General features: G+C 41.2%; 1 long non-coding RNA gene and 2 pseudogenes across 1 annotated transcript; 1 reads left to right on the forward strand and 2 right to left on the reverse strand.

Annotated features, from left to right (window-relative positions):
- Positions 1–2,644: 2,644 nt before the first annotated feature.
- On the reverse strand, positions 2,645–3,157 carry LOC150050059 (ubiquitin-ribosomal protein eS31 fusion protein pseudogene; annotated as a pseudogene).
- A 3,584-nt stretch (positions 3,158–6,741) lies between these two features.
- Positions 6,742–15,764, reverse strand: LOC150050060 (uncharacterized). Its single transcript, XR_016538565.1, has 4 exons — positions 15,539–15,764; positions 9,647–9,726; positions 8,909–9,020; positions 6,742–6,875 (listed from the first exon to the last, which is right to left on the reverse strand). It is a non-coding gene; the product is annotated as an uncharacterized LOC150050060 (long non-coding RNA).
- LOC150050061 (general transcription factor IIH subunit 1 pseudogene) lies at positions 7,239–8,873 on the forward strand (annotated as a pseudogene).
- Positions 15,765–15,868: the final 104 nt, after the last annotated feature.

Below are 15,868 nucleotides of genomic sequence, written 5' to 3' on the forward strand. Positions count from 1 at the left end.
TATAAGTTGACTATAGGTATGTGGTTTGATTTCTGGCTCTTACATTCTGTTCCATTGATCTTTTAGTCTATTTTTGTGCCAATATCAAGCTGCTTTGTTATTTTAGCTCTAAGTAGAATTTGGAGTCTGGTATTGTAATACCACCTGCATTGCTCTTTTTGCCTAGATCGCTTTGGCTATTCTAGGTCTTTTGTTCTTCCATATGAACCTTTGGATTATACTTTCTATTTCAGTAAAGAATGTCCTTGGGATAAGAAGGAGTATCAATGTTTGTGAAGAAATGCACCTTCTATCAGGTGAATATAATGTAACCCTTCTATTAATTACAATAAAAATTAAAATTAAAAAAGGGAAAAAAGAATGTCCTTGGGATTTTGATGGGGATTGCATTGAAATTGTAAATCAATTTTGGCAGTATGGCCATTATCACTATATTGGTTCTCCATATCCATGAGCATGGGCTGTCTTTCTACATCCTGGTATCTTCTTTCTTTCTTTAGACTTTTATAGTTTTTATTAAATAATTCCTTTACATCCTTGGTTAGGTTAATTCATAAATATTTTATTCTTTTGGGGGCTATTGAAAATGGGATCATTGCCTTAATATTTCCTTCTGTTTGTGTCTTGTTCACATACATAAAGACTATTGATGTTTGAAGTTTGATTTTGTATCCTGCCATTTTGCCAAAGTGTTTTATTAGTTCTGAGAGTTTGGGAGTGGAGTTTGTCTTTCAGGTAGAAGATCATGTCATCTGCAAATAGGGATAGTTTAATTTCTTCTTTTTGTATATGGATCCCTTTAAAGTCCTTACCTTATTGCTCTGGCTAAGGGTTCTAGCACTAAATTGAAGAGAAGTAGAAAAAGTAGGCATTCTTTTTTTTTTTTTTTGGCCCCCTTCTCTTTCTGGCCCCGCTCGCTCCGGCCCTGCTCGCTCCGGCCCCGCTCGCTCCGGCCCTGCTCGCTTCCGCCCGGCTCGCTCCAGCTTGCTCCTGGCCCCGCTCGCTCCGGCCCGGCCCTGCTCCTGGCTTGCTCTGGCCCCACTCACTCCTCCGGCCCTGCCAGCTCTCGCTGGCTCTGGGTCGGCTCGCTCCCGCACGCTCCGGCCCTGCTCGCTCCGGCCACCACTCGGTTGGGCTCCGCTTGCTTGCTTTCGCTCTCTGTCGCTTGTTGCAGTCTCGTCTCTGCCACTTCCGGCTTGGTTGTGTATGTGGGATACCGAGGAATCGAACCCGGGTCTTTGTGCATGCTAGGCAAGCACTTTAACCGCTAGGCCAAACTCCCGGGCCCCAAAAAGTAGGCATTCTTGACTTGTTCCTGATTTTAAGGTAAATAGTCTTTCTCTGTTTAGAATGATATTGGCTATATAGGTTTGTCATATATGGCTTTAATTATTTTAAAGAATGTATCTCCTATTTCTATTTTCTCTAGTGCTTTCAGCATGAATGGATGCTGTATTTTGTCAAATGCCTTTTTGGTGTCCAGAGAAATTATCACGATTCTTAGCCTTAGCTCTATTGAAATGATGTATTACATTAGTTGACTTGCAAATGTTAAACCAGCTTTGCATCTGTGGGATGAGTCCTACTTGATAATAGTATACAATTTTTAAAATTTGTTTCTGGATTCTGTTGGCTAGTATTTTATTAAGGAACTTTGCATCTGTGTTCATTAGAGAGCTAGGTCTGTAGTTCTCTTTTTTGTTGGGTTTTCCCCTGGTTTGGGCATAAGTGTGATATTGGCTTCATAAAATGAGTTTGGGATCGTTCGCTCTGCTTCTATTTCTCAGAAGAGATTCAAGAGTATGGTTATTAATTCATGTTTAAAAGTCTTGTGGAGGGCCGGGAGTTTGGCCCAGTGGTAGAGTGCTTGCCTAGCATGCACGAAGACACAGGTTCAATTCCTCGGTACCACATGCAAAGAAAAAAGCCAGAAGTGGTGCTGTGGCTTAAGTGGTAGAGTTCTAGCCTTGAGAAAGTCCAAGGATAGTGCTCAGGCCCTGAGCTCAAGGCCCAGGACTAGCAAAAAAAAAAAAAGAAAGAAAAATGTCTTGTAGAATTTCGTAGTAAAACAAGTCTTGTGGAATTCCATAGTGAAACTGTCTGGATCTGGGCTCTTTTTGGTTGGCATGTCACTGATTGCTTCCGCTGTCTCATTGTATGAAATTGGTTTGTTCAGTTGACTTATCTCTTCTTGGTTCAATGTGGGTAGCCTATATTCATTTAAGAAATCATCCATTTGTACTAACTTTTCCTGTTTCTTTAAATATAAGCCCTGGAAGTACTTATTAATTGTCTGAATTTTTTGAATGTTGTTTATGATTGTTATTGTTATTGTTTGAGTCTCCCCATGCCTTGTTTTGATTAATCTTGCCAGGGGACTGTCAATTTTGTTGACTCTTTCAAAGAACCAGCTTTTTGATTTATTAATTTTATGTATAGTAGATCTTATTTCAGTCTCAGATATTTAAAATTTTATTTTTTGTTATTTCTGTCCTTGTTATTTTAGAGTTAATTTTGTCTTGTTCCTCTAGGTTCTTTAATTGCTTCCTTGGATTGTTTACATTAGTTTCTTCTAGGTGCTTTAATTGCTTCTTTAGGTTGTTTACATGAATTTCTTCTTTTTTTTTACGTTAGTTTGTGCCTTTTTATTAATTCATACAGAGTTACTTGTCTTCTGGCTTGTTGAAACAGTAAGTTAGACAACACTTGCCACAATAATGTCTGTCAAAGTGGCTAGCCATAAAAACTCCAGCACCACATTCATCCGAAGGGCATTTTCGACGAAGACAACTAATTTTGCCGTTTTCATCCACTTTATAGTATTTCAAGACAGCCAGTTTAACCTTCTTTCTCTTATGTTTGTTCTTCTTGGGAGTGGTGTAAGACTTCTTCTTCCTTTTCTTAGCACCACCCCAAAGTCTCAACACTAAATGAAGAGTGGACTCCTTTTGAATGTTGTAATCAGGTAAGGTACGCCCATCTTCCAGCTGCTTACCAGCAAAGATCAGTCTCTGCTGATCAGGAGGAATTCCTTCCTTATCCTGGATCTTGGCCTTTACATTTTCTATAGTATCAGAGGGTTCAACCTAGAGTGTGATGGTCTTCCCCGTAAGGGTTTTGACAAAAATCTGCATCCTGGCGCTGGTCCCACCGCTGATGGCGGATCCTTTTTTTTTTTTTTTTTTTTTGCCAGTCCTGGGCTTGAGCTCAGGGCCTGAGCACTGTCCTTGGACTTTCTCAAGGCTAGAGCTCTACCACTTGAGCCTCAGCACCACTTCCGGCTTTTTTCTATGTATGTGGTACCAAGGAATCGAACCCAGGTCTTCATGCATGCTAGGCAAGCACTTTAACCACTAGGCCAAACTCCCGGCCTTCTGTCTTCTTAATATGGGCTCCCACTGCAATAAATTTGTCCTTAGGACTGCATTTGCTGCATCCCATAAGTTCCTTTGTGATGTATCTTCATTGTCAATGCATTGTAAGAAGTTTTTGATTTCTTCTTTGTTTTGTTCTGTAACTCAGGTGTTATTCAACTTCCACGTATTTGAGTGGTTTTTATCATGTACTATATTGTTTAGAACTAGTCTGATTCCACTGTGATCAGATAGAACATGGGGGATTATATCAGTCCTCTTGTATTTGCTTAGGTTATTTGTGTGAACTATTATATGATCTATTTTAATGAGTATGTTCCATGGGCTGCTGAGAAAAATGTATAGTGTTTGAATATTTTTTAAAAAATTTTAATGTTATTGTAAAGGTGTTGCACAGAGGGGTTATAGTTACATAAAGCAAATGAGTACATTTTTTGTTGAACATTGTTATCCCTCTTGTGTTTTCCTCCCACTTTACCTTCTCTCCACTTGCTCTCCCCACAAGTTGTAAAGTTCATTTCCAACCTAGTTGATTAGGTGTTCTATAGGCTTGTTATATGGGTAAGATTTTTCTCTTTGAGACTGGGGAAGTTTTCTGATGTAATCCTGGTGAATAAGTGTTGCATTCCCTTCATTTCCAATTATATGAAAATTAGATTTCTTGGCTGTGTCTGCCCATTCTTGGATTTTTTGTTTTTGTTTTTGTTTTTTTTTGTGGGTCGTGGGGCTTGCATCCTGGGCCTGAGTGGCACTGTTCCTGAGCTCTTCAGCTCAAGGCTACTGCTCTACCCTTGAGCCACAGCCCCACTTCCCCATTTTCTAGTGATTAATTGGAGATAAGAGTCTCATGATCTTTAGTGCCTGGGCTGGCTTTGAATCTTGATCCTTAGATTTCAACCTCCTGAGTAGCTAGGATTACAGGTGTGATCCACTGTGACAGCTCCTTATTCTTGGACTTCTCGTTGGATCGTCTGGGGAAAACACTTACTTGAGCTTATCTAAAAACAGACAACAACAAACTAATGTATAAAGGACTGGGGACATGGTTTCATAAGTAGGGCACTTGCTTAGCAAGCACAAAATCCTGAGATTAAACCACAGTATTACTAAGAAATAAACACACTGTAAATATTCAAAAGAGGGAAAATAGTTAAAAATCATTCTTCTAGTAATTAGATATCTTTGTAGTGGTAAACAAAAACTACTAGCTACTAGGCTCATGTCCTTGAACTCAAATCACCTCAATAAGCAAATTGAAATTAGAAGGCAGGCTTTTCTTACACAATTACTTAGAAGAAAATTGGCTTTTGGTTGTGCTGGGGGTTGGATCCAGGACTTTGGATGTTAGGCAAGCACTCTGTAACTCTTATGTTACACTCCCAGTTCTTTTGATTGTACTGTATTTTGGGGATAAAGTCTTGTCCTTTGTCTGTTCTGGACTCAAATTCAGAACCTCTTGTCTTAATTTTGACTCAAAGTAACAGACAAACCAACCAGCCTCGGCCAATCAGCTAACTGTTATAATATCATGAATCTCTTGTTAGATTATACATATATAAGGCAGAAACTTACCTGTAGCCAATCAGGTATTCTGTACTCAATATATTGAAGCTCACTGATCATATGGCCAGAGTGAAACCTATAACATCTTTGGTTCTGGCTTCCCAATTCATGAATTATTCTTTTGGTCAGCTTACTTAACTTCATGTATTTGTGTGTGTGTGTGTGTGTGTGTGTGTGTGTGTGTGTGTGCTGGTTCTGGATTTTGAATTCAGGGCCTAAGAGCTGTCTCTGAGTTTCTTTGCTCAAGGCAAGAGGCTAATATTCTACCATTTAAGCCATAGATCCACTTCCAGCTTATTATTATTATTATCATTATTTGGGTGGTTAATTGGAGATAAGAATCTCAGGGACTTTCCATCTCAGGCTGGCTTCAAACTGCTATTCTAAGGGCTCAGCCTCCTGAACAGCTAGGATTACAGACATGAGTCATGGGTGCCTGGCTATGTTTTTGCTGTTGTTTTGAGACAGGGCTCAGGCTGCCATTGAATTTGGGATTCTGCTGCCTCTGCCTCCTCGGTATAGGGATAACAGATGTGCTCTGCCATGTGGGGTCTATGTCCTTCTTTTAGCAGCAGCATATGGTATTAAATTCTGGGGCTGGAGACGTGGCTCAATTGGCAGATTATCTGTCAAACCTCAGCACTACAAAAAATGAGTTTAACTTCATTGGGAAGTAAAGACAGATTTGGTCACAACATTTAAGACAAAAATAGATTCTATCATTTGTAACTGACTTTTTTCTTTTCCTCCTCCCCCTCCTTCAGTGCTGGAGTTTGAACTCAGTTTCTTGTGCTAGCTAGGGAAATGCTTTACCACTTGAGCAGACAAGTAGTAAATTAGTATTCTTGTTCTCCACAAAATCTTTGCTCCCTCCTTTTATTTCCTTTCATGCTTGTACTAGGGTTTGAACTCAGGCCTTACATTCTTGGCTTTCTTGCTCATGGCTAGTATTCTGCCTAGTGCTCTACTTTTTTGAGTGTGGCAATAGAGATAAAATCAGGGATGAATTTCCCAACATTTTTTTCTGCTCTCCAGGCTTTAAAAAGAGGTGTCAGCCTCTTTGTGAGCTAGGATAATAGGGATTGGCCACTAGCTCCTGGATATTTTAGAGATAAACTATTTCTACCTCCAGACACTGAGGAGATACTTTTTTTTTTTTTTTGGTGGCACTAGGGTTTGAACTCTGTGAGACAGGTGTTCTATTACTTAAGCTATATCTCTAGCCCTTCTTGCTCTATTTATATTTGAGACAGCATCTCATTTTTGCTTGTCCAGTTTGGAGAGTCTCCATTAGATTATGCTTCCTCATGTAACTAGGATGACAGATGCATACCACATTCAGTTTTCTCTGTTGAAATGGGGGTCCTGTGACCATTTTTGTTGAGGTTGGCCTAGAATTGCAGTCTTCCCAATCTTTGTCTCCTAAGTAGGTAGAATCACAGGTGTGAAACACTCGCATCTGGCCCAAAGGGCTACATTTAATGTTATGATTCATAGTAATAGTAGTAGCATCTTATAATGAGTACTTAATATTAGACAATGTGTTCAATAATTATTATTGTTGTTATTATTATTATTTCTAGTTGTTTTTGGTTGGTTTGGGGCTTAAACTCCATCTGGGTGCTGTCCCTGAGCTTTTGAGCTCAAGCCTAGGACTCTACCACTTTGAACCACAGCACCTTTTCTGAGGTTTTTTGGTGGTTAATTGGAGTTAAGAGTCTCAAGGACTTTCCTGCCTTGGATGGCTTCTGAGATCCTCAGATCTCAGCCTCCTGAGTAGCTGGATAACAGGTGAGAGTCCCAGCACTGGCAAAACTTACATATTTTATTGTCATAGTAACACTATGTGGTAGAGATCTTCAGATGTGAAGAGTGAGGCTTGGAGATATGAAATGATTTGCTAGTCATACATACAATCCACATTGCTGTTACAGGTGGCTAAGAAAAACAAAATGAAAAATAGGAAATGAGTTTTTGAATTCTAATACTGAAATTTTTGAGTTCTTATCCATTTGACAAATGCCTTAAATATGTAGAGATAGTGTGTAATAAAATCCCTCCCCCCCTTTTTATTTTTTAAGAAGAGCTATTCAGCATGGAGCCTTTAGTCACATGCTCCCCAAGATCCTCGCAGCCAGTGATGGAGCTGAGAACCCCGCAGGAAGAGAGGCAGTGGTGACTACTGTGGCTACTGCTGGGGTTCAGCCTCTTCTCAACCACGGCTTCAATGAGCCAAGTGGAGTGCCATGTGATCCATCTTTGTTTCTTATTCCTTGCTGGGGACACTAGTTTCCACTTGCCATTATGGCAACTTCATCTGAAGCGTTTTTGTTGGCTGTGAAAAAAGTTGGTTGCTTCAAAGGAAGCAGAATGGCACACTGTACCTCATGGCAGAAAGAATTGCTTGGGCACCTAAGGGCAAAGATAGATTTACAATCAGCTGCATGTATGCAGATATTAAATGTCAGAAAATCAGTCCGAAAGGAAAAGCTAAAGTTCGGCTGCAATTGGTTCTGCATAGGGGAGACAAAATTAATTTCTTTTTTTTTTCCAGTGAGAGCAAGATAGTGAAAGAGCAAGATGAAGTGAAGGCCTTTCTCCAGCAGCTACTGCCCAAATTCAAGGGGAAAGTCAGGAGCTAGAAGTAAAAAGCAGGATAATTCAGGAAGATCCCAGGTTGTTTCAGCTTTATAAAGTCAAGTGATCAGTGCTGAGGAATTTTGGGCCAGTCGTTTAAACATAAACCCAATGGATAGTTCTTCTACATCCAGTCACAAGCAGGATGTTGGTATTTCTACAGCATTTCTGGCTGTCTGGTCCCAAATAGATAACTGTAACGATCTGAGATATCGTTTAACATCTGATATAACTGAATCCATACTTAGGACCTATCCAGCAGTAAAGATGAGGTATGCAAAAAAATGTTCCCTACAACATGACAGAAAAGGAATTTTGGGCATGTTTTTTCCAGTCTCACTATTTTCATAGGGACAAGCTAAACACAGAGTCAAAGGATCTCTTTGCAGAATGTGCCAAAATAGATGAAAAGGGGTTAAAAACAATGGTTTCATTAGGAGTCAAAAACCCACTACTAGATTTGACAGCTTTGGAATACAAGTCATTAGATGAGAGATATAGGATTTCCTCGGAGCCATGTACTTCCAATCCTAAATCCATAAAGGAGCGTAGTAATGCTGCCATCAAGAGATTTAACTATTACAGTGCCATGGTTTTGTCAGCTGGTCTCAGGAAACCCCAAGCATAGAATAAAGAAAATGGCAAACCCAGCTGCATGAATGAAAATTATGGAGCTGCTGACTGCTGTCAGCCAGCAGCCAAAAGGACAAAGTTACAAAAGTCCATAGATGATGATGATTTGGGAAAAAAATCAATTCCATTCAAACAACTGCACTAAACATTAAGACGTCAGATAGGTATTATCCTGGTCCAACTCCAATCCAGTCACTACAGTGAGCAGTAAGTCAAGGCATTATTGATTCTCTTCAAAGTTTAGACAAGAACGGGAAACTTATACACCCAGATTAACTCAGATCCTTTCAAGTAGTGATGCTAGTACTGTCACAGCACTGTCACCTGAAGAAACACTTATGCAGGGAGAGGCACAGCAAACCATAAACTAGATGGTGCCAGATGATATTCTGTCTCAATGGAAATACTTGTATGTGGCTGTTAGAGAACTTCTCCAGCATTTCTGGTCCTGCTTTCCTATTAATATACCATTGCTTGCAGAAAAGGTAATGAAAATGAAAAGTAATTTGGAACAGTTCCAAGTTACAAAGCTCTTCCCATACCAGGAGAAAAATGCAGAGATGGCATTTAAGCACAAATTTGGTAAGTCACATACAAGAAATGCTCCAGACAGCCTACAATAGGTTTCACTCAAGGCAGTCATGGTGCCTGATGACGAAGATGTGAAGTGTTCATGGTTTAATGAGATTGAGAAAACTGACCTGAAGTGACTCCGGAGATCTGGCTCAACAGACATGCAGATGCTCACATTGGAGAAATGTCTGTAGCATGCCAATTCCTAGAGCATAAGCTATTGCACTGGCACATTGGGAACTGAAAGGAGAAGACTTAATAAAATGCTGGGGGGAGGTAAATTAATACAGAATCAAATGAGCTAAGTTATAAATATATTTGTATATGCATTATATCTATCTATATGTGTATGCAAGTGTATGTATGTATGTATGTATGTATGCATGTATTTATTTTTTTGTGGGTCATGGGGCTTTAACTCAGCCTGGGCACTGTCCCTGAGCTATTTGGCTCGAGGTTACCACCCTACCCTTGAGCCAAGCCTCACTTCCCATTTTCTAGGGGTTGATTGGAGATAAGAGTCTCAGGTTCTTTTGTGCCTGGGATGGCTTTGAACCTTGATCCTCAGATCTCAGCCTTCTGAGTAGCTAGGATTACAGGTATGAGCCACTGCGTGCCCAGCTAGGAAAATGTATTTAAATACTGCTTATGGCAGACACTCAGGAATTGCTTCTGATATTAAACTGCTTTGAGGAATTAAAAAAACATGAAGGGTGCATTGATAAACATCTGAGGGTTTTCCTTGTAAATTGTTTTAAGTTTATGGCACAGGGTAGACTTTAAATATTTCTCCTCCATCATCCACTTGGGCCCTCCAAATTTTATTGAATTCTAGTTGTATCTTATATCAGCAAGTTAGAGAATACTTTAAAATAAAGCTGAGGGTGATTGTTGTTCAGCCATCAGGAAGAAGTCATGTCAAAAGACGTCTTTAGTCCTGTGTTTCCTAAGGAAATAAGAATAAATATTGTACTGAATGTGTTTTGGAATTTCTAAAGTACAAGGGGGAGCATATTTACAGGAAGTCATGTGGGGTTTTAATGTAGAATTTTAGTAGAAGACAATGGTGCTGTGTATTTTAAGTGCAAATGTATATTGCTAAGATTTTTTTTAAGATGGTATGTGCTTTGAGGAAGTCGTGTTTTTTGAAGAGTTTACAAATCTTTTTTTTTTTTTTTTTTGCCAGTCCGGGCTTGAGCTCAGGGCCTGAGCACTGTCCTTGGACTTTCTCAAGGCTAGAAGCTCTACCACTTGAGCCTCAGCACCACTTCTGGCTTTTTTCTATGTATGTGGTACCGAGGACTCGAACCCGGGTCTTCGTGCAAGCTAGGCAAGCACTCAACCACTAGGCCAAACTCCCGGCCCCGAGTTCACAAATCTTAGGATTATAAAAATCATACTTTTACCTCTAGAAGAAATAAAGGATGTTTCTCATAATAAACATTAAAATTTTACCTCCCGCACTGAATAGATCTTTTTTTTTTTTCTTTCTGTCTTAACAAAGAACCTATCACAGCTACATTTGTATTGGTGAAGATCCTTTAATAGCGCTTTGTTGTGGAAGACCTGCTTGTGGGTTCCTTGTAGTTGGGCGTAGGGTAATATAGCCAGACATTTTGGGAGTTGACAGTATAGCTCCAATCATCATGCACTTTGGTTCAAAAGAGTATGAAAGTTGCTGAAAGAAAAAAAATTCCCACAGACTGACGAACCTTCTGGAAAAGTTACTGAGATGTGATGACCTGGGGGTGAGGAGGTTAATGCTACTTTAGCATCTGGGAAAGAAGTGAGCCTTGAGATGGCAGCAAGATACCAGAATTCATTCAAGATAAATTTCACCACGATAGGAAGTGAAACTTGGTCAGCTCTCCTGGGCTTAACATAACATTGCTGGAGATTTCTTGGCTAGCTCCTACAAATTTTAACTCTTTGTGTTAGTAAGCTATGGAACCAGACACTTAAGGTTTAGTAACTAGGTCTTGTGAAAGGTCTTGAGATCGTAGTGGATGTGATTCAACAGTGACCTCTTGTGGGACTTGTGTGAACTATACAAGCTTTTCATCTTTGGACTGGGTGTTCCTTGAACATACCACAAAAGGACAAAGACATAGAATATACATGATATATTGTGTTCACCCTTTTAATTTCAATGTTAAAAACAGTGAAAAGAGCTGGATACCAGTAGCTCATGCCTATAATTCTACCTATTCAGGAGGCTACCATCTAAGGATCATGGTTCAAAGTAAGGCTGGGCAGGAAAATCTGAGACTATCTCCAATTAAGCACCCAAACAGCTGGAATTTGAGCTGAGACTCAAAAAAGCTAATAAAATAATAAAAAAAATAAAGGCAGCTCAGGGACAGTGGCAAGGTCTTGAATTCTCAACCCCCTCCCCTATAAAAACTCCCCAATCAAATGGAAAAATGGTAATGTAAAATATATTTTAAGAATAGTGCTGGGGCCAGGAGTTTGGCCTAGTGGCTAAAGTGCTTGCCTAGCATGCACGAAGACCAGGGTTTGATTCCTTGATACCACATACATACAAAAAAAAAGCTGGAAGTGGTACTGAGGCTCAAGTGGTAGAGCTCTAGCCTTGAGAAAAATCCAAGGACAGTGCTCAGGCCCTGAGCCCAAGCCCAGGACTGGCCAAAAAAAAAAAAAAGAATAGTGCTAGCTGGCATTGGTGGCTCACATCTGTCATCCTAATTACTCCTGAGGCTGAGTTTGAAGCCAGGCTAGGCAGAATTTCCAATTAGCAAAATGCTAGACTGGAGGCTTGGTTCAAGAGGTACAATGCCAACTGCCAGCAAGAAAACCCAGTCAGAGTGTGAGGCACTGAACTGTAGTGCTGGTACTGGCACAAAAATAAATAGTATTTACAAGTCAAGGAGGAAAAAAAAAAGGAATTCAATGGAAAAATAGCTCCAGAAAAACTATCAGTAATAGTTTCCAGGTAGTGTTAAATGTCTTCTGGAATTAACTGCTTGGAAAGCGCTAGACTAGACTAATACCCTGAGAGAGGATGTGTTGGGTGAGGGGAGTGGAGTTCTTTCCAACTTACAGTAGGGGGCAGTTTTGACTACCCTGGTTACATACCTCCCAAGGACAAGCACTTTCCAGAGTATGGTCTAATCACAGGTTGGAAGATTTCTATTTTCTTCCCTGACCCATAATTTATCTGACTCTTCCCCATAACTACCATGTAGGGAATAGAATTTAGGGCTCCAATCATGCTAGGAAAGTGTTCTACCACTGACCTACATCTCCAGCCCCATCTGTTTTTTGTTGTTGTTGTTTTTTGAGTCATGTGGCTTTAACTCTGGCTTGGGTGCTGTCCCTGAGCTCCTCAACTGCCCTACCCCATGGGCCTGGGCATTGTCTCTGAGCTCTTCAGCTCAAGGCTACCATCCTGCGCCTTGAGCCAAGCTCCACTTCTCGTTTTCTAGAGGTTAATTGCACATAAGAGTCTCAGGTCCTTTTGTACCTGGGCTGGCTTTGAACCTTGATCCTCAGATCTCAGCTTCCTGAGTAGCTAGGATTATAGGCGTGAGTCATTATGCCCCATCTGTTTTAACCAAGTTAACACTACCCACTATTATTCAGAGCAGACTTGATCCAAAAGTGTCCCCTTTATATTTCCAAATGTATCTTCTTTATACTTCCAAATGTAACGTCTATAGTCACCCAGAGCAGTTTTCTTTAATTTCTATAGAGTTGGCCAGACACATTTGATGTTATTTGGAAACACAATCCCAGGGGTTTTATTTTTTAATGGGGAGGTATTGAGAATTGAACTCAGGGCTTTGAGCTTGCTAGGTAGGTGCTCTACTGCTTGAGTATCATAGAATGCACTTACACAAACTCTGATGGCCTAGCTTACATCTAGACATATATGGTTCAGTCTACTGCTCTTACACTTCAAAACCGGCAGCATGCTATTGTACCAAAAACAGCAGACAAGTGTGTAACAGTGACATTTATATATCTAAAACTTTCCCCAAATAGAAAGGTATAGTAAAAGTATGCAAAAGAGAAGAGAGGGTACACGGGTAGAGGGCACTTGGCAAAGAAGGGAGCTGTAGGACTAGAAGCTGCGATTTAGGGGTAGTGTAGAGAGTAGGAAGGGAACACTCAGATTTCATTCATAGGTCAGTGCTATATAAACAAAATTTACTTAGGCTCTTCTAAATGTATATAGATATTTTTTAACTCATGAATTCGTCTTAGCTTACTATACTTGTTTTTAACTTTATATACTTTTACTTTGTCATCCTTTCTGAGCTACCAAAGTCCTGACATTACAGATATATAGCAGCATGCCTGGCTTGAACTTGAATGTCTTTTTTCTCTTTTATAGCGGCACTTGGTTTGAAACAAACATGTAGAGGTGAACTGAGAATAGTTTAGACATTTTTACAAATCATGGTAAAATAAAGCTTTTACAAAATAAAGTATAGTAAAAACATTTATGCAAGATAATATAGAAAAAATACAAATTTTAATTAATTAATTTATTTTTGCCAGTCCTGGGCTTGAGCTCAGGGCCTGAGCACTGTCCTTGAATTTTCTCAAGGGTAGAGCTCTACCACTTGAGCCTCAGCACCACTTCTGGCTTTTTTCTATGTATGTGGTACTGAGGAATCAAACCTGGGTCTTCATGCATGCTAGGCAAGCACTCTACCACTAGGCCAAACTCCTGGCCCTCCTTGGGGTTTCTTAAGGTTAGCACTCTACTACTACTTGAGCCACAGCACCACTTTGGCTTTTTCTGTGTATGTGGTACAGATGTATTGAACCCAGGGTTTCATGAATGCTAGGCAAGCTTTCTACCACTAGGCAAAAATACACATTTCTATTTTCAAAGATGCGGAGACCTTAGGGTACAACCCTTCATGGTACATTAAATATATACTTGCATATTTTTAAAAGTGATAATGACATTGTAATACTGTCACATGTTCTCTTTCAATGAATGATCTCTACCCCCCTCCCCCCTTATTTTTTCCAGTTCTGGGGCTTGAACTTAGGGTCTGGGCACTGTGCTTGAGCTTTCTCAAGGCTAGCACACCACCACTCTAGCCACAGTGCCACTTCCGGCTTTTTCTGTGCATGTGTTACCAAGGAATGGAATCCAGGGCTTTGTGCATGTTAGGTAAGCACTCTACCATGCTCACAGCCCCGATATCTATTTTTTTTTCTGTCTGTAGTGGGACTTGAACTGTGAGCCTGGGTGTTGTCTATGAGCTCTTCAGCTCAAGCTACTGCCCTTAAGTCACAGCACCACTTCTGGTTTTCTGGGTGGAGATAAGAGTCTCACAGACTTTAGTGCCAAGGCTGGCTTTGAACCGCAATCCTCAGACCTCAGCCTCTGGGGTAGCTAGGATTACATACGTGAGCCACCGTGCCCAGCCCTGATCTCTACCTTTCTATGGCCACTCAGTCTTCACCTAATATTTGGTCTTTCTACAGTCAAATGTCTCCAGTTGTCCTAAAAATATTGTTTGAATTGTCTTTTCAGACTAGTATCCAATTCAGACTGTACTATCCTTATGTTCATCCTAAAGTAGTTTTATTTCTTCCTTGTAATTTCTTTCTTTCTTTTTTTTTTTTTGCCAGTCCTGGGTTTCAGCTCAGGGCCTGAGCAATGTCCTTGGACTTTCTCAAAGTCAGAGCTCTACCACTTGAGCCACAGCACCACTTCTGGCTTTTTTCTGTGTATGTGGAACTGAGGAATCGAACCTGGGTCTTCGTGCATGCTAGGCAAGCACTCTACCACTAGGCCAAACTCCCAGTCCCTCTTCCTTGTAATTTCTTTTTTTTTTTTTTTTTTTTTGCCAGTCCTGGGCTTGGGCTCAGGGCCTGAGCACTGTCCTTGGATTTTCTCAAGGCTAGAGCTCTACCACTTGAGCCTCAGCACCACTTCCCGGCTTTTTTCTATGTATGTGGTACCGAGGAATCGAACCCGGGTCTTCATGCATGCTAGGCAAGCACTTTAACCACTAGGCCAAACTCCCGGCCCTTCCTTGTAATTTCTTTGGCTACTTTTATGGTACCATTTAGTTCACTCATCTGCTATATATATATATATATATATATATATTTGTGGCCAGGAATATTGTATATTTCGTACTATCTCCAGGGTTAATCCACGTGGTGGCCGAATGTAAATTGTTGGGGCTGGGAGTTTGGCTTAGCGGTAGAGTGCTTGCCTAACCTGCATGAATACCCTGGTTTGATTCCTTGGTAAAGTCCAAGGACAGTGTTCAGGTCTTGAGTTCAAGCCTCAGGAATCGCCAAAAAAAAAAAAAAAAGGAAAGTGTAAAGTGTTATTTGTACTTTCCCCCAAAGCAAAACAAGATTCTGAAGGACCCGATACATGCTTTCTCTTCCAGTTTTATTCTCTGCTTGACCTCAGTCCAGACCCAGAGGGCTGGCTGCCGCTTTCTGATTCCGAGACAGCATCTGTCCATGTAGCCCAGGCTGGCCTTCAACTCTGCATCTTTCAGCCTCAGTCTCCTGAGCTGTTCTGCCATCCACAGCTTGGTTTTTATGTTCTGCCATGGAATTAATTTTCATTTTCAAGTAAGGGCTGCTGGTCTGGCTCTCCACTCTTCCCCCCCATTCTAATGTCAAGCATCTTCTCAGACATCAGATGTTGAAACCTCGCTTGTGGGGAGCAAGCCTTTGGTTCCAGTTTTTTTTCTTTTTGTCCCCCCTCCTTAGGAGAGTGTGCTGGCTTACCTGGGTTTTCTCCTTACCTGCTGTGAACTGCACAGGGGCTCTGCCTACCAAGCTCCCGGTGCATTCACAGCTGCTGCCCAGAAGCCGAATGGGGCTCCCTAGGTCACAATACCCCAGGGTCTACAAGGCGCTGGGCAGGCCAGCCATCCCCCTCCCGGCCCCTCGGCTGAGCTGGTGGAGGGCCCAGGTCGATGCACCGCCGCGGAGGAGAAGCAGGCCGGGATCCCCCCCCACCCCTCCCCGTGCAGGTGAAGTGCGTCCCCGGGACCATCTCACGTGACCACACGACGCACGCTCCTCCTCAGCGCGCCTGCGCCGTGTCCGCCGCTCCCGGAAGTAGCCAGTCC

This window comes from Megascapheus bottae, chromosome 18 (assembly GCF_031878675.1).
Source record: "Megascapheus bottae isolate mThoBot1 chromosome 18, mThoBot2.hap1, whole genome shotgun sequence".
NCBI classification, from domain to species: Eukaryota; Metazoa; Chordata; class Mammalia; order Rodentia; family Geomyidae; genus Megascapheus; species Megascapheus bottae.